The sequence below is a fragment of the Triticum urartu genome, chromosome 6, assembly GCF_003073215.2.
Source record: "Triticum urartu cultivar G1812 chromosome 6, Tu2.1, whole genome shotgun sequence".
Classification (NCBI taxonomy): Eukaryota; Viridiplantae; Streptophyta; class Magnoliopsida; order Poales; family Poaceae; genus Triticum; species Triticum urartu.
In genome coordinates, this window is record NC_053027.1 from 729,183 (window position 1) to 748,542 (window position 19,360).

The 19,360-nt window shown below is 47.6% G+C and overlaps 1 pseudogene; it reads right to left on the minus strand.

Moving 5' to 3' along the window:
* Positions 1–225: 225 nt before the first annotated feature.
* The window catches only part of LOC125513676, a 62,519-nt pseudogene continuing 43,384 nt past the window's right edge, over positions 226–19,360 (minus strand).

Below are 19,360 nucleotides of genomic sequence, written 5' to 3' on the forward strand. Positions count from 1 at the left end.
TTAAAACTCCACAGACTACGCATGCAAGTGAAAAGAATGTATTATGTGTAATAACACATTTATAAATTTGGTAAAAAAGTAGCATACAAACATCTTACACCTACACGAGTTCAAGCGGTTAAAAATGGAGCTTACAAAGGTTCAGCTACCTTAGAAAGACGATTACAAATATTCAAGGACACCTTTGCCGCTCATATCTTCAAAAATAACTTTGTTACAAACATCTTACACCTTTCGAGATCGGCCTAGTATGATTAGCCTCTCAGCTACCTCCATCATCGTTGGTCTTTGATCCACGTCAAGGCTAAGGCATTCCACAGCCAAAGCTGCTAGACTGTCAAGAAGCTCCAAATCTTCTGGTATCGCAATTTCATTGTCAAAAAGCTCAGTTGCTTTCTTTTGTTTCTTATGGGCTTCAAGAAAATTCTTTACCAACTTATTATTGTGAGAATGCAATGCCCTCCTCCTGCTAATAAGCTCCAAGATCACAACCCCAAAACTGTAAACATCACTTTTTTCGGTGAGTAGGCCTTCTTGTAGATACACCGGATCCATATAGTTCATGTCGCCAATGATTGATGCAGTGTGTTCCTTGTCTCTTGCAATCAGCCTTGATATGCCAAAGTCTGAAATCTTGGGTACAAAGTTATCATCCAAGAGTATATTTGCTGGTTTAACATCACCATGTAGAATCTTAATATTTGCTTTTGAGTGCATATAAGCTAGACCATCCGCTGACTGTGCAACAATATTTAAACGTGTATCCAAGTTGAGAGGCACCTTGTTATTTTCATTGTGAAGAATATCATGCAGGCTACCTTGGGAGATAAACTCGTAGACAAGCATGGGCGCGTCAACTTCAAGGCAACAACCAATGAGCCTAACAATGTTCTTGTGGATGACTTGAGATTGGATGATAACTTCATTTGCAAACTGGTCACTCTCTAGCACACTACCATTAATGGGCTTCTTTATCGCAACTTTTTTATTGCCAAGAAGGCCCTTGTAAACTTCACCAAAGCAACCTTTCCCAATTAAGTTGCTACTCTTTAAAATTGGCATGAGCTCCTCCTTTTTGAAAAGTTTAATGACACTTGCCTTCTCTAGTGTAGGGCCGCCATTTTTTTTGTAGAACTCTTTTGTCTTAATTTTTTCTTTGCGAAGGATAACAACAAATAGAACCGTCATGACAAGAATACCTAGTATGGCACCTATATATACAAGAAACAAGCTTAGTTTATGTAAACAAATCTGTAGATACAAAGCAGGGAAAAAATAGTATAAGAAATAATAGTTTCTTTTGTCCATCTGCTCGGAATTTTGACAAATTACTAGCAGAACATAAGGAAGAAATGTAGCTCATAAATTACACTAAGCAAGATCATTCATATAGTAATTAAGTAGTATAAAAATGACTGATTGAAATTCAAACAATTGTCTACGCAACGTGTATCCTATCCATCAAGAGATCTATAAGCATGTAGTTCCTATGTTTGACAATTCAGATTGGCACCAGGTAGATATATATTATATGTTGAAGCAACTTACCTCTTTTTATTCAAAAAATGATGTATTTCATCGACTCAAAATGAAGCACCAAGGGAATACAAACATAATGAGAACACATAGGCCATTGTATAACTTGAATAGAAACAACCAATGACGCACACACACCAATAAACATACCGGCAAGGAGAAAATTCATACAAGACCAATGCTATGCCTAAGCAAGGAAAATAGTCCTGAAACCATCAAAAAAACGATCGACAAACTACAACAATGACCTTATTTGCACCAGCCATCTCTTGACACCGCAAGGAAAACAAGAAAGTTTGTCTAAGAACAAAACCTTGAGGAAGGGAATGGCGCTCCAGCATAGCCACCAGATCCGGCCACCAAAGACAAGATTCTAGGTTTTCTCCCTGAAGAACAAGTCCAAGCATTTCTAAGCAATCCTTCAACAAGATAATAAGGCAAAAACATCATCATTGCCGAGTATGACCAACTCGGGTAAGAATCTCGGAAACATACGTCTTTTGAGTCGGATGAGCACTGCTTCTAAATGTCGTGTCCACTCCCGTCGGGGTCTTGCCTATCTCCGTCATTTTCATTATGCAGTTAGGCTTCCCTGGGTGGACTCTTCCAACCTCAGTGAATCGCTTGGAGACCCATTTATTCTAGTTTGTATGGGTGGCAGGCCGCTGCGCCGTTCCGAGGTGTATGGCACATGGCTAGCTAAGGATGGCATCCAGTTGGCAACTACCATGGTTTCTATCCCCCTAAAACCTCCTCTGGTTGTGTTGGTGCTAGCCACCAGATCCTCCTCGTGCTGGTCGCCCTTGACGATTCTGCCACGCCACTTGCTGCTACGTTGTGAGTTTTTGCGTCCATCACGTACTTCGGGTGGTCGAATGTCAGCACCCCTATTCTTCATGTTGGCCAGCCAGGCACTTTCCATGGTCCAAAAATGGGACATCATGTCAAGGAGATCGGCCATGGTCCTTGGTGGGTGTCGGCAGAGGTCCGAATAAGCCTATCATCTTTTATACTGTTTCTGAATGTTTCCAGGGCTTCTGCATCGTAGTGTGGATGGTTTCATTCTTTCTTTCAAGGAACTGAGCCCAAAATTTGTCTACTCGTTCACCACGTAGGTGTCTGACAACGGCCAGCTCCATAGCATCCGAGTGCCTGACACCAAGGCAGTGGATACTGTGGCAGCCGTTTCCCCCCTCATTTTCAAATCTAAGCTCGTCATTGGCGAGAGCATCCCAGACTAAGGGGTCATCGGGCTGCCGGCCTGTCTCTCGTGGACCAGACTGGTGGGCCGCTCTTGATTCGTCAAAGGAAGGTCGGACTGCGGGCGACCCTGTGCTCGAGAAGGAAACCTCCGAAGACTTGGCGTACCCTCCAAGTCTGGTTACCGTAACCGGAATATTTATCCCCTAATGGTAACCGACCATATGTAATCCCAGGTACCCCTGGTGTCTATATAAAATAGATGGTTAGTCTGTAAAGGAGGAGAACCATCATCATCATACCCACATAGTGTTTAGTTCATCACATCTCGTGGTAGAAGATGGAGCGAGAGGGGCGAAGGATGTTAATGAGCAGCGCTCCTTCCCGTCTTCCCTGTTTTATTGGGACAACGTGAGAGGGCTGGCTCCCCACTATTACCCCTGCAAAATCTGCCTTTAACAGGTGCACTGCCCAGTAACTACCCCAAAGCCACGATTCCATGACCCGCAGTAACTGCGTGGGATGGACGTGTGATCGACAGGACAGTAACGTCTTTGACGCGTGGACAGCGGGTTTTCGCCGCGTGTATGTGCACTTCTTGGGCCTAACCCAACGACGCCCATGGCACGTATGGCACAGGCCCGGGGGCTACTGTCGGTGTACACAAACAGGGGTATTTGTTTTCCCTTGACCGGTGCACAGACTTGTACGCCCCGCCGGGCAAAATCCTGCCGGGCATGGAGAGCATTAAGAAGGCCAAGTTGGGAGAGGAGTCGCCTCAGGAAGGCCTCCCTTGCTGGGCAGACGAGCTCGGCGGGGTCGAGGACCCGCCTGAGGGTTAGGGCCAATTCGCCCCGGCAAGGCTTCCGAGGCCGCCAGGTGTCGTGGTTCTAAGTCTGACAGTGATGTAGGGGGGTAAGTATGGAGAGGCTAGATCTTAGCTATGTAGAAGCTGTAAGCACACAAAGATGTACGAGTTCAGGCCCTTCTCGGAGGAAGTAAAAGCCCTACGTCTCGGTGCCCGGAGGCGGTCGACTGGATTATATGTGTGAGAATGACAGGGGTGCGAACCCCTGATACTAAGGAGGGGGGTGGCTTATATAGAGTTCGCCAGCCCTCTCCTGCCCTCAGTAATGCAGAGTTTAAAGTACATTAAGGCTGGGCGTTACTGGTAACGCCCCTAATAAAGTGCTATAATGACCATAAAGGCTACTTAATGACCGACCGGTTGCCTGCGGAGTGACTTTAGATCTCCTGGCAGTCGAGTGGTTGGCTTCGTGGTCGAGTGATAGCTTCTTGGTCGAGTGTCTTGAATCCGTCGAGTGGGATACCTTCAAGTCGATTGAAAGGTGACTTCTTCTAGGGATGTCCTTGGGTAGGGCTCTTTGGACAGGTTCGTGCCCCTACCCTAGGTACATAGCTTCCTCATTAGCCCCCGAATGGATCGAGGTTAGAGTGGGGAAAGAGTTGGGGATCTTTCCGACTGGTTCTTTGTGCTACATGAGTGCCTTGTTTTGGATCAATCATCACGGATGACGTTGTCAACCTTTTTCAGTCGCCTTGATCCATTCTAGGCCTTTCGTCGAGTGAATTTCCTTGCTTGTGAAGTTACGAATGATGGTGTAAAAGGGATCTTCTGTCTGACGAATTGTTCTGCAACCCGCGGATTTCGCGGGATTTGATTTTTGGGAAGCGCGCGGGACGGGAGCGGCCGCAGTAATCGGATGTGATAAGGCGGAAACTCCTCGATCTCCGCGCCACCTTTTTGGCCGCGTACTGCGCGCGCGTCTGCTGCGGGATTTGGCGGGATAGCCTGGGCCTACCAGTCAGCCACTCGGAAGCGGCCTCTTATAAACCGCCGGCTCGGGGCTCCCAAACAGCGTGCTTTCTCTTTTCCTTCTCCCTTCGCAAGGTCCTCCGCCACCTCCACTCTCACCCTAGCGCCGTAGGCCCGTTCGAGTCTCGCCGACGACGATGGTGAAGGACAAGACGTCCGCTCTGGAGCGCGCGAAGAAGGCGGCGGCGCAGGGGAAAGGGAAGAAGTCCGCTCGGGGCGGATCTTCCTCAAGGACTGCTCTGCCCAAGGGCTGGATCCAGGGCGACTGGATGCCGTCGGTGATTCGGCAGGAAGATATTGATGACATGGTTGAGGGGGGAGTCATTCCTCACGAAGCTGCGCGTCTCCCAGGGGGAGAAGTCGAACCTCAGCCCCTTGACGGTGAGTGCGTCCTCCTCGCCACTCATATCGATCGCGGGTTTTCTCTACCTCCTCATCCTTTTTTCCGGAGCTTTCTGAACTTCTTCGGAGCGCAGCTCCATCACTTCACTCACAATTCCATCGTGTATCTTGCTGCTTTCGTTTCCTTGTGTGAGGGTTTCTTGGGTTGCCGCCCCCATTAGGGACTCTTTAAGCACATCTTCACTTGCCGCTCCCAGTCGGTCAAGAAGGCCAAGTCGAGTGATGAAAGGACGCAGGTGATCCAGTTGTGCGGGGGCCTGGCAATCCAAACGAGGGGAAAAAGTTCTTTTCCATCTATCACTTTCCCTGAGTCGGTCCGTGGTTGGCAGTCGACCTGGTTTTACTGTCAAGACCAGGCGACCCCAGGACAGTCGACTGGGCTTCCCCCTTTCTCTCTGGACCGAGCTCAAAAACCTGCTTCTCTGAAAGTGGCGCTGGAAGATGTTGGAAATATGCCCTAGAGGCAATAATAAATTGGTTATTATTATATTTCCTTGTTCATGATAATCGTTTATTATCCATGCTATAATTGTATTGATAGGAAACTCAGATACATGTGTGGATACATAGACAACACCATGTCCCTAGTGAGCCTCTAGTTGACTAGCTCGTTGATCAATAGATGGTTACGGTTTCCTAACCATGGACATTGGATGTCGTTGATAACGGGATCACATCATTAGGAGAATGATGTGATGGACAAGACCCAATCCTAAGCCTAGCACAAAGATCGTGTAGTTCGTATGCTAAAGCTTTTCTAATGTCAAGTATCATTTCCTTAGACCATGAGATTGTGCAACTCCCGGATACCGTAGGAGTGCTTTGGGTGTATCAAACGTCACAACGTAACTGGGTGGCTATAAAGGTGCATTACAGGTATCTCCGAAAGTGTCTGTTGGGTTGGCACGAATCGAGACTGGGATTTGTCACTCCGTGTAAACGGAGAGGTATCTCTGGGCCCACTCGGTAGGACATCATCATATGCGCAATGTGACCAAGGAGTTGATCACGGGATGATGTGTTACGGAACGAGTAAAGAGACTTGCCGGTAACGAGATTGAACTAGGTATTGGATACCGACGATCGAATCTCGGGCAAGTAACATACCGATAGACAAAGGGAATTGTATACGGGATTGATTAAGTCCTTGACATCGTGGTTCATCCGATGAGATCATCGTGGAACATGTGGGAGCCATCATGGGTATACCGCTAGACAAAGGGAATTACATATGGGATTGATTAAGTCCTTGACATCGTGGTTCATCCGATGAGATCATCGTGGAACATGTGGGAGCCAACATGGGTATCCAGATCCCGCTGATGGTTATTGACCGGAGAGTCATCTCGGTCATGTCTGCATGTCTCCCGAACCCGTAGGGTCTACACACTTAAGGTTCGGTGACGCTAGGGTTATAGAGATATTAGTATGCGGTAACCCGAAAGTTGTTCGGAGTCCCGGATGAGATCCCGGACGTCACGAGGAGTTCCGGAATGGTCCGGAGGTAAAGAATTATATATAGGAAGTGCTATTTCGGCCATCGGGACAAGTTTCGGGGTCATCGGTATTGTACCGGGACCACCGGAAGGGTCCCGGGGGTCCACCGGGTGGGGCCACCTGCCCCGGGGGGCCACATGGGCTGTAGGGGATGTGCCTTGGCCTACATGGGCCAAGGGCACCAGCCCCAAGAGGCCCATGCGCCAAGAGAAGAGAAAAAGGGGAGAGTCCTACAAGGGGAAGGCACCTCCGAGGTGCCTTGGGGAGGATGGACTCCTCCCCACCCTTGGCCGCACCCTTCCTTGGAGGAAGGGGCAAGGGCTGCGCCTCCCCCTCTCCCTTGGCCCTATATATAGTGGGGAAAAAGGAGGAGCAAACCAATCTAAGGCCTGGCGCCTCCCTCTCCCTCCCGTGACACATCTCCCTCCTCCCGCAGCGCTTAGCGAAGCCCTGTTGGAATCCCGCTACTTCCACCACGCCGTCGTGCTGCTGGATCTCCATCAACGTCTCCCTCCTCCTTGCTGGATCAAGGCGTGGGAGACGTCTCCATTCCGTACGTGTGTTGAACGCGGAGGTGCCGTCCGTTCGGCGCTAGGATCATCGGTGATTTGAATCACGACGAGTACGACTCCATCAAACCCCGTTCACTTGAACGCTTCCGCTTAGCGATCTACAAGGGTATGTAGATGCACTACTCCTTCCCCTCGTTGCTGTTTCTCCATAATAGATCTTGGTGATCACGTAGGAAAATTTTGAATTTATGCTACGTTCCCCAACCAGTGGCATCATGAGCTAGGTCTATTGCGTAGATTCTATGCACGAGTAGAACACAAAGTAGTTGTGGGCGTTGATTTTGTTCAATATGCTTGCCGTTACTAGTCTTATCTTGATTCGGCGGCATCGTGGGATGAAGCGGCCTGGACCAACCTTACACGTACTCTTACTGAGACCGGTTCCACCGACAAACATGCACTAGTTGCATAAGGTGGCTGGCGGGTGTCTGTCTCTCCTACTTTAGTCGGATCGGATTCGATGAAAAGGGTCCTTATGAAGGGTAAATAGCAATTGGCATATCACGTTGTGGTCTTTGCGTAGGTAAGAAACGTTGTTCTTGCTAGAGCCACCAATAAGCAGCCACGATAAAACATAGCAACACGTCTAACTTGTTTTTGCAAGGGTATGCTATGTGATGTGATATGGCCAAAAGGATGTGATATGAATGATATATGTAATGTATGAGATTGATCATGTTCTTGTAATAGATGATCATGGAGCCCCAAGATGGAGATCAAAGGAGCTACATGATATTGGCCATATCATGTCACTATTTGATTGCATATGATGTTTATCATGTTTATACATCTTATTTACTTAGACGACGGTAGTAAATAAGATGATCCCTTCATTAAAATTTCAAGAAGTGTTCTCCCCTAACTGTGCACCGTTGCTACAGTTCGTCGCTTCGAAGCATCACGTGTTAATCGGGTGTGATAGATCCTTTCGTTCACATACAACGGGTGTAAGCAAGATTTACACATGCAAAAACACTTAGGGTTAACTTGACGAGCCTAAGCATGTGAAGACATGGCCTCGAACACAGAGACCGAAAGGTCGAGCATGAGTCGTATAGAAGATACGATCAACATGAAGATGTTCACCGACGTTGACTAGTCCGTCTCACGTGTTAATCGGACATGCCTAGTCCACTCGGATCATGTAATCACTTAGATGACTAGAGGGATGTCTATCTAAGTGGGAGTTCATAAGATGAACATTAATTATCCTGAACATAGTCAAAAGGATTTTGCAAATTATGTCGTAGCTCACGCTATCGTTCTACTGTTTAGATTATGTTCCTAGAGAAAATTTAGTTGAAAGTTGATAGTAGCAATTATGCGGACTAAGTCCGTAAACTGAGGATTGTCCTCATTGGCTTCTTAGAAGGCTTATGTCCTTAATGCACCTGCTCAGTGTGCTGAACCTCGAACGTTGTCTGTGGATGTTGCGAACATCTGACATACACGTTTTGATAACTACGTGATAGTTCAGTTAAACGGTTTAGAGTTGAGGCACCAAAGACGTTTTGAAACGTCACGAAACATATGAGATGTTTTGAGGGATGAAATTGGAATTTCAGGCTCGTGCCCACGTCAAGAGGTATAAGACCTCCGACGATTTTCTTAACCTGCAAACTAAGGAGAAAAGCTCAATTGTTGAGCTTGTGCTCAGATTGTCTGAGTACAACAATCATTTGAATCAAGTGGGAGTTGATCTTCCAGATAAGATAGTGATGTTTCTCCGAAGTCATTACCACCAAGCTGCTAGAGCTTCGTGATGAACTATAATATATCGGGGACATGTATATGATCCTTGAGATGTTCGTGATGTTTGACACCACAAAAGTAGAAATCAAGAAGGAGCATCAATTGTTGATGGTTGGTGAAACCACTAGTTTCAAGAAGGGCAAGGGCAAGAAGGGATACTTCATGAAACGGCAATTCAGCTGCTGCTCTAGTGAAGAAACCCAAGGTTGAACCCAAACCCGAGACTAAGTGCTTCTGTAATAAGGGGAACAGCCAACTGGAGCAGAATTAACCTAGATACTTGGTAGATTAGAAGGCTGGCAAGGTCGATAGAAGTATATTGGATATACATTGTGTTGATGTGTACTTTACTAGTACTCCTAGTAGCACCAGGGTATTAGATACCGGTTCGGTTGCTAAGTGTTAGTAACTCGAAATAAAAGCTACGGAATAAACGGAGACTAGCTAAAGGTGAGCTGACGATATGTGTTGGAAGTGTTTCCAAGTTGATATGATCAAGCATCGCATGCTCCCTCTACCATCGAGATTGTTAAACCTAAATAATTGTTATTTGGTGTTTGCGTTGAGCATGGACATGATTGGATTATGTCTATCGCAATACGGTTATTCATTTAAGGAGAATAATGGTTACTCTGTTTATTTGAATAATACCTTCAATGGTCTTACCTAAAATGAATGGTTTATTGAATCTCGATCGTAGTGATTACACATGTTCATCATAGAAGATAGTAATGATAGTACCACCTACTTGTGGCATTGCCCCGTAAGTCATATCGGTATAAAATGCATGAAGAAGCTCCATGTTGATGGATCTTTGGGCTCACTCGTTTTTGAAAGGTTCGAGACATGCGAACCATGTCTATTGGTGTATATGCATGAAGAAACTCCATGCAAATGGACCGTTTGGACTCACTTGATTTTGAATCACTTGAGACATGCAAATCATACCACATGGGCAAGATGACTGAAAGCCTCGTTTTCAGTAAAATGGAACTAGAAAGCAACTTGTTGGAAGAAATACATTTTGATGTGTGCAATCCAATGAGTGCTGAGGCATGTAGTGGATATCGTTATGTTCTTACTTCACAGATGATTTGAGTAGATGTTGAGTATATTCACTTGATGAATCACGAGTCTGAATTATTGAAAGGTTCAAGTAATTTCAGGGTGAAGTTGAAAGATCGTCGTGACAAGAGGATAAAATATCTATGATATGATCATAGAGATGAATATATGAATTACGAGTTTGGCACAGAATTAAGACATTGTGGAAATTGTTTCACAACTAATACAGCCTGGAACACCATAGTGTGATGGTGTGTCCGAACATCATAACTGCACCCTATTGGATATGATGCATACCATGATGTCTCTTATCAAATTACCACATAGTTTATGGGTTAGGCATTAGAGACAACCACATTCCACATTCACTTTAAAAGGGGCACCACGTAATTCCGATGAGATGACACCGTATGAACTATGGTTTAGAGAAACCTAAGCTGTCATTTCTTAAAAGTTTGGGACTGCGATGCTTATGTGAAAAAGTTTCAGGCTGATAAGCTCGAACCTAAAGCGGATAAATGCATCTTCATAGGACACCCGAAACAGTTGGGTATACCTCCTGTCTCAGATCCGAAAGCAATAAAGGATTGTTTCTAGAATCGGGTCCTTTCTCGAGGAAAAGTTTCTCTCGAAAGAATTGAGTGGGAGGATGGTGGAGACTTGGTGAGGTTATTGAACCGTTACTTCAACTAGTGTATAGCAGGGCACAAAGAGTTGTTCCTGTGGCACCTACACCAATTGAAGTGGAAGCTTATGATATTGATCATGAGACTTCAGATCAAGTCACTACCAAACCTCGTGGCATGACAAGGATGCGCACTACTTCAGAGTGGTACGTAATCCTGTCTTGGAAGTCATGTTGCTAGACAACAATGAACCTACGAGCTATGGAGAAGCGATGGTGGGCCTGGATTCCGATAAATGGCTCGAGGCCATATAATCCGAGAGAGGATCCATATATGAAAACAAAGTGTAGACTTTGGAAGAACTACTTGATGGTCGTAAGGCTGTTAAGTACAGATGGATTTTAAAAGGAAGACGGACAATGATGGTAAATGTCACCATTAAGAAAGCTCGACTTGTCATTAAGATGTTTTTCGACAAGTTCAAAGAGTTGACTACGATGAGACTTTCTCACTCGTAGCGATGCTAAGAGTCTGTTGGAATTATATTAGCGATTACTGCATTATTTATGAAATCTTGCAGATAGGATGTCAAAACATAGTTTCCTCGACTATTTTCTGAGGAAAGGTTGTATATGATACAACCGGAAGTTTTTGTCAATCCTGAAAGATGCTAATAAGTATGCAAAGCTCCAGCAATCCTTCTGAGGACTGGAGTAAGCATCTCGGAGTTGGAATGTATGCTTTGATGAGATGATCAAAGATTTTGGGTGTATACAAAGTTTATGAGAAACTTGTATTTCCAAAGAAGTGAGTGGGAGCACTATAGAATTTCTGATGAGTATATGTTGTTGACATATTGTTGATCAGAAATGACGTAGAATTTCTGGAAAGCATGTAGGGTTATTTGGAAAATGTTTTTCAATGGAAAGCCTGGATTAAGCTACTTGAACATTGAGCATCAAGATCTATAAGTATAGATCAAAACGCTTAATGGTACTTTCAAATGAGCACATACCTTGACATGATCTTGAAGGTGTTCAAGATGGATCAGTCAAAGAAGGAGTTCTTACCTGAGTTACAAGGTATGAAGTTAAGACTTAAAGCTCGACCACGGCAGAATAGAGAGAAAGGACGAAGGTCGTCCCCTATGCTTAAGACATAGGCTCTACAGTATGCTATGCTGTGTACCGCACCTGAAGTGTGCCTTGCCATGAGTCAGTCAAGGGGTACAATAGTGATCCATGAACGGATCACGGGACAGCGGTCAAAGTTATCCTTAGTAACTAGTGGACTAAGGAATTTTCTCGATTATGGAGGTGGTAAAAGAGTTCGTCGTAAAGAGTTACGTCGATGTAAGCTTAACACCTATCCGGATAGCTCTGAGTAGAGATACCGGATGCATATAATGGAGCAACAATTTAGAATAGCTCCAAGTAGAACAGTTATTTGGAATAGCTCCAAATAGAGCGTGGTAGCTACATCTAGGAGATGACATAGAGATTTGTAAAGCACACACGGATCTGAAAGGTTCGGACCCGTTGACTAAAACCTCTCTCACAAGCAACATGATCAAACCTAAAACTCATTGAGTGTTAATCACATAGTGATGTGAACTAGACTACTGACTCTAGTAAACTCTTGGGTGTTAGTCACATGGCGATGTGACCTGTGAGTGTTAATCACATGGCGATGTGAACTAGATTATTGACTCTAGTGCAAGTGGGAGACTGTTGGAAATATTCCCTAGAGGCAATGATAAATTGGTTATTATTATATTTCCTTGTTCATGATAATCTTTTATTATCCATGCTATAATTGTATTGATAGGAAACTCAGATACATGTGTGGATACATAGACAACACCATGTCCCTAGTGAGCCTCTAGTTGACTAGCTCGTTGATCAATAGATGGTTACGGTTTCCTAACCATGGACATTGGATGTCGTTGATAACGGGATCACATCATTAGGAGAATGATGTGATGGACAAGACCCAATCCTAAGCCTAGCACAAAGATCGTGTAGTTCGTATGCTAAAGCTTTTCTAATGTCAAGTATCATTTCCTTAGACCATGAGATTGTGCAACTCCCGGATACCGTAGGAGTGCTTTGGGTGTATCAAACGTCACAACGTAACTGGGTGGCTGTAAAGGTGCATTACAGGTATCTCCGAAAGTGTCTGTTGGGTTGGCACGAATCGAGACTGGGATTTGTCACTCCGTGTAAACGGAGAGGTATCTCTGGGCCCACTCGGTAGGACATCATCATATGCGCAATGTGACCAAGGAGTTGATCACGGGATGATGTGTTACGGAACGAGTAAAGAGACTTGCCGGTAACGAGATTGAACTAGGTATTGGATACCGACGATCGAATCTCGGGCAAGTAACATACCGATAGACAAAGGGAATTGTATACGGGATTGATTAAGTCCTTGACATCGTGGTTCATCCGATGAGATCATCGTGGAACATGTGGGAGCCATCATGGGTATCCAGATCCCGCTGTTGGTTATTGACAGGAGAACGTCTCGGTCATGTCTGCATGTCTCCCGAACCCGTAGGGTCTACACACTTAAGGTTCGGTGACGCTAGGGTTATGAAGATATGTGTATGCAGTAACCCGAATATTGTTCGGAGTCCCGGATGAGATCCCGGACGTCACGAGGATTTCCGGAATGGTCCGGAGGTAAAGAATTATATATAGGAAGTGCTATTTCGGCCATCGGGACAAGTTTCGGGGTCATCGGTATTGTACCGGGACCACCGGAAGGGTCCCGGGGATCCACCGGGTGGGTCCACCTGCCCCGGGGGGCCACATGGGCTGTAGGGGATGTGCCTTGGCCTATATGGGCCAAGGGCACCAGCCCCAAGAGGCCCATGCGCCAAGAGAAGAGAAAAAGGGGAGAGTCCTAAAGGGGGAAGGCACCTCCGAGGTGCCTTGGGGAGGATGGGCTCCTCCCCACCCTTGGCCGCACCCTTCCTTGGAGGAAGGGGCAAGAGCTGCGCCTCCCCCTCTCCCTTGGCCCTATATATAGTGGGGAAAAAGGAGGAGCAAACCAATCTAAGGCCTGGCGCCTCCCTCTCTCCCCGTTACGTCTCTCTCTCGTAGTATAGGCGAAGCCCTGCTACTGTGACGCCCTGCATCCACCACCACGCCGTCGTGCTGCTGAATCTTCATCAACCTCTCCCTCTCTCCTTGCTGGATCAAGGCGTGGGAGACGTCATCGGGCTGTACGTGTGTTGAACGCGGAGGTGCCGTCCATTCGGCACTAGGATCATCGGTGATCTGAATCACGACGAGTACGACTCCATCAACCCCGTTCACTTGCACGCTTCCGCTTAGCGATCTACAAGGGTATGTAGATGCACTCTCCTTCCCCTCGTTGCTGGTTTCTCCATAGATAGATCTTGGTGATACGTAGGAAAATTTTGAATTTATGCTACGTTCCCCAACAGAAGAAAGGGCACAAGTCAAAGTGCTGGTTGGTCGAGTGGTTCAGCTTGTCGGCGATGGCGTGACCGGCATGGACTTGCTGGAGGTCTTCCTTCGGAGGCGCATCCAACCGCTCCAGGCTCGTGACCACCCGATGTGGCTGTACTCGGGGCTCGAAGACACCACTCGGATCCACCCGGAGGAGGTCACTGATGAGATGCTGGAAGGGTGGTTGTCGAGCATCACGGGGAACAAAGACAACCCCCGAGGGGCCAGAAGGGTTCCTCCACTCGACAATACATACGAAGTGGACCAGGTCTGACTTTATGTTCCTGACTGAGATCTTGCATTCTTCGTTGGTCTTTTTTGAATTGGTCGATTGACTTTTGTCCTGTCTGTTGTTTTCCAGGCAACTACTGAGATGTACTCGACGCCCAACGGGGCGCAGGAGCCGACTGAGGAAGGGGAGGCGAGCGGAGGTGAAAGTGGAGACGAACAAGGCGAGTGGGAATCCGATGGCGAAGGAGAGGGAGACGACGACGTCGACTCCAGCGAAGAGGAGGAGGAGGAAATTGAACCCCCCCCCCCCCCCGCTTGGTGAGGCGATCCAAGCTTACACACGATCCAGCGCAGGAACGTGGTAAGGCGACTGCTCTTGTTGGGCAGTCGTCGAAACGCCCTCGGACCTCTTCTCCTACGCCGACTGAAAAGGCTCCCAAGCACCCACGTGAGACGCCGTCCAAGCCGCCCAAGGCTCTGCCCAAGATGAAGATGACCGTCCCCACCATTTCCGGGTAATAACAGAACTTGTTTTCCTTTGTCGACCGTGGAAAGATCCTTGGTCGATTCATTGAGCCAACTGACTGACTTTCGAGATTTGCAGTGCTGCTACTTCTGAGCTCTCCGCCAAGGACGACGATCAAGAGATGGAGGATGCTGTTACATCCAACCCTGGTATGATTACTGATGTACTGCCTTGAGCCTACTGGATACTTAATGCAACTCTGGTCTATTGAATTTTTCTTGTAGCTCCTCCTCATGTTATTAACCTCCCGGATGACGACGACGACGTGCCACTGAGAGTGAGAAGGAACAGGAAGGCGTTGGCTGGCAAGACTCCCCAATCCGCTCCGGCGTCTGAGGCCGTAGCTCGGGATGGTGGTGACACCACTCGGGCTTCCGTGACTTTCGCTGTTCCTCTAACGAGCGTGCGGCCTTCGTCGTCGACTGCAAAGCCTCCTTCACTTTCCGCCACATACCCTGTCCCTGAGGACCAAGCGGGTGCCGCAAAAGAGGCCATACGTCAGGCGGGGATCATGATGGAGCAAGTGAAAGTGGCCCGGGAAGCTAGCCAAGCAGCTTATGACGCGAGTTCGGCTCTTCAGAGCAACGTCCAGGTCAGTCGACTCAACTCTTGGTCTGTTACAATATGCTGTTTGAAGAATCTCTCTTCCGAAGATCTTTATATCTGTACACCCACTGGGTGTGTCTCTGCTAATTTTTTGGACGAGTGGGGGCACGCTAAGTGCACCCACTGGGTGTAGTCCCCGAGACTATGGTGGACTGCTGGCAGTCGACTGTAGTCTTTATACTGTGTTGCTGTAGTTGTACTTCTTCACTCGGTCTGGTCAGGCCATGTCGAATGGAACTGTATCAGGTCGACTGCGGGCAGTCGATCCTTTTTTTACCGGTGGGGGCACGCTGAGTGCACCCACTGGGTGTAGTCCCCGAGACTACTGTCGAATGTTATTGATTCGGCTGTAGTCTTAGAAACGTCATCATTGTCTCTTAGTTACTCGGAAGCAACTTATCTTGGACGTCTGTCGACTGATTTTTTGCAGAAATCCTGCGAACTTGTGGCTCGCTACGCTGAGTTGGAGAATAAGCAGATCCAGCTCAACCTTGACTTGAAGCTCGCTCAAGAGAACTTGCGGAAGGCACAAGAAGAAGCAAAAGGTATGGCTAGTGAGGTTCTCCATTCTTGACGAGTGACTTTTCTTTCTTGTCCATTCTTGATGTTGATTTCACTCGACGTACTGCAGGTAAACTGGAAGAAGCTCTGAAGAAGAAGGATCAAGATCTTGCAGAAGCGCAGAAGGAGGTCTTGAACAAAACGAAGCTTGTTGAAGAAAAGTTGGCTTTAGTCGGTACTCTTGAACAGGAGAACTCTAGACTGAAGGCTGCTCTTGACACAGCTAATCAGGAGGTCAGCCGTCTGAAGAACGACAAGATTGCTCTGAATGACAAGGCGAGCGAGTTGGTGGGGAAGAAGAACGATCTTGAGGCTTATCTCGGGGGACTCGCCAAGAAGTTGTTCGTCATGCTTGAGGGTAACAATCTTGATCTGTCTGGCTTGTAGTAACCAAACTCGTGTAGAGCCACTGTCTTATTCTTGAATTGTGTTTACAGAATTCTGCCAGAACTTTGAAGAGGAGACCAGTCGAGTGGAGCCAGGCTTGGACCCCGCCAATTCTCTCGTGAAGGACGAGGCTGCAATGAATGTGCTCCGTCTGGAGTCTCGCGTTGCCAGCGTGGTTGACTATCTGGCTCGGCTGAAGGTTGCGGTGTCGCGGATCGACACGTCTCTCTGGCCCAGGGCGACGCTTTCGAATGATCTCGAGTCTCTGATGACTCGACTGAATGATGTCCCTGGTCGAGTGACAGAATGGAAGAAATCCTCCGCAAGGTGTGGTGCCGATGTCGCTTTGTCTCTCGTCCGCATCCACTGCAAGGAGGTGCGAGAAGAAAAGTTCGCCGCCATCCAAGTTGCCAATACCAGGAAGCTCAGCTTTCAGGATTTCATGGAGACTTTCATTGCTACTGCCACCCGCATTGCAGACGGGATTGACTTGGACGAGTTCGTTGCCCCTTCCAGTCCTCCGCCTGAGGAGTAAAACACTTTTATGCTTCGCTTTAAATTTCCCTCGGAATGCCGAGTGGATTTGTAACCGTTAAACTCTGTCGAGCCGAGGGCTCGAGTACTTTGATCTGAGGTCTGGGACCTTTGGGTCTTATCCGAACTTGATTTATCGTTGAATATCTTCATGAATTATCTGTCGAGTGGGACTTGATCTTCACTCGAAATAACTTCGTATTTGTGGTGCGCCTCCGAAGGAGGAGGTAACAGTCGATTCGCATCTTGTTCTGTACTTAGGCGAGCACTGGGCTGCAGCTAAGCCCCCGAGTGGGAGGTTTGCTCTCCACTCGGTGGGATTTTTATACACTTAGGCGAGCACTGGGCTGCAGCTAAGCCCCCGAGTGGGAGGTTTGCTCTCCACTCGGTGGGATTTTTATACACTTAGGCGAGCACTGGGCTGCAGCTAAGCCCCCGAGTGGGAGGTTTGCTCTCCACTCGGTGGGATTTTTATACACTTAGGCGAGCACTGGGCTGCAGCTAAGCCCCCGAGTGGGAGGTTTGCTCTCCACTCGGTGGGATTTTTATACACTTAGGCGAGCACTGGGCTGCAGCTAAGCCCCCGAGTGGGAGGTTTGCTCTCCACTCGGTGGGATTTTTATACACTTAGGCGAGCACTGGGCTGCAGCTAAGCCCCCGAGTGGGAGGTTTGCTCTCCACTCGGTAGGATTTTTCAAACTTAGGCGAGCATTGGGCTGCAGCTAAGCCCCCGAGTGGGAGGTTTGCTCTCCACTTGGTGGGATTTTTTAAACACTTAGACGAGTACTTGGACTGCAGCTAAGCCCCCGAGTGGGAGTCAGACTCACCACTCGGTAGGATTTTTCAAACTTAGGCGAGCACTGGGCTGCAGCTAAGCCCCCGAGTGAGAGGTTTGCTCTCCACTCGGTTGGATTTTTATACACTTAGGCGAGTACTTGGACTGCAGCTAAGCCCCCGAGTGGGAGTTTGGCTCACCACTCGGTGGGATTTTTAAACACTTAGGCGAGTACTTGGACTGCAGCTAAGCCCCCGAGTGGGAGTCAGACTCACCACTCGGTAGGATTTTAAACACTTAGGCAAGCACTGAGCTGCAGCTAAGCCTCCGAGTGGGAGTCAGGCTCACCACTCGGTAGGATTTCTTTTTGCAAACTTAGGCGAAACGGATTCGCAGCTAAGCCACCCACTGGGGGATTTCATACGCAAACAGAAGTGACAGCAATTACACGAGAAACTGGAACACTCTTGCCTTTGATAAAAATAAACTACAGAAGTTTTTCTTATTACATCTCATCCGAGTGAGAATTCAAGTGTAAAATGGGCGGAGTAGTTCCGCATTCCAAGCTCGTGGCTCGTCGATCTGGCGATCAACATTGTAGAGGTGATATGCTCCATTGTGGAGGACTCTGGTGACGATGAAGGGACCTTCCCAAGTAGGAGCAAGTTTGTGTGGTTTCTGTTGATCCACTCAGAGGACCAAATCTCCTTCTTGGAAGGCTCGACTCTTCACACTTCTGGCATGGAATCGACGCAAGTCTTGCTGATAAATGGTCGATCTGATCATAGCCATTTCCCTCTCCTCCTCTAGGAGGTCGACTGCGTCTTGCCGGGCTTGCTCTGCTTCGTCTTCGGTATAAAGCTCGACTCGGGGTGCATTGTGAAGTAGATCACTCGACAGGACTGCTTCGGCTCCGTAAACCAGAAAGAACGGAGTTCTTCTAGTCGACCGGTTCGGGGTGGTCCTCAATCCCCACAAAACTGACGGAAGCTCGTCGACCCAAGCACCTGCTGCGTGCTTGAGATCACGCATCAGTCGAGGCTTAAGTCCTTTGAGAATCAGACCATTTGCCCTTTCAGCTTGTCCATTCGACTGGGGATGTGCGACCGACGCGTAGTCGACTCATGTGCCTTGGGAGGCGCAAAAAGCTCTGAACTTGTCTGAATCGAAGTTTGACCCATTGTCAGTGATGATGCTATGCGGGACTCCATATCTAAATGTTAACTCCCTGACGAAACTGATAGCAGTGCTAGCATCAAGATTCTTGATAGGCTTAGCTTCAATCCATTTGGTGAACTTGTCGACTGCCACAAGCACATGTGTGAATCCGCTCCTGCCTGTTCTTAGTGGACCAACCATGTCCAGTCCCCAAACAGCAAAGGGCCAGACGAGTGGAATGGTCTTCAGGGATGATGCTGGCTTGTGCGACATGTTGGAGTAGAACTGGCAGCCTTCACACTTGTCGACTATCTCTTTCGCCATTTCGTTTGCTCTTGGCCTGTAAAAACCTGCTCGGTATGCTTTGGCCACAATGGTCCGAGAGGATGCATGGTGACCACAGGTCCCCGAGTGGATATCATCAAGGATTATCTGACCTTCTTCTGGTGTTATACACTTCTGACCGATTCCAGTCGCGCTTTCTCTATACAACTGTCCTTTTATGACCGTGAAGGCTTTGGATCGACGGACGATCTGTCGAGCCTCTTCCTCGTCCTCTGGGAGTTCTTTCCTCAAGATATACGCGATGTATGGTACCGTCCAGTCGGGAGTG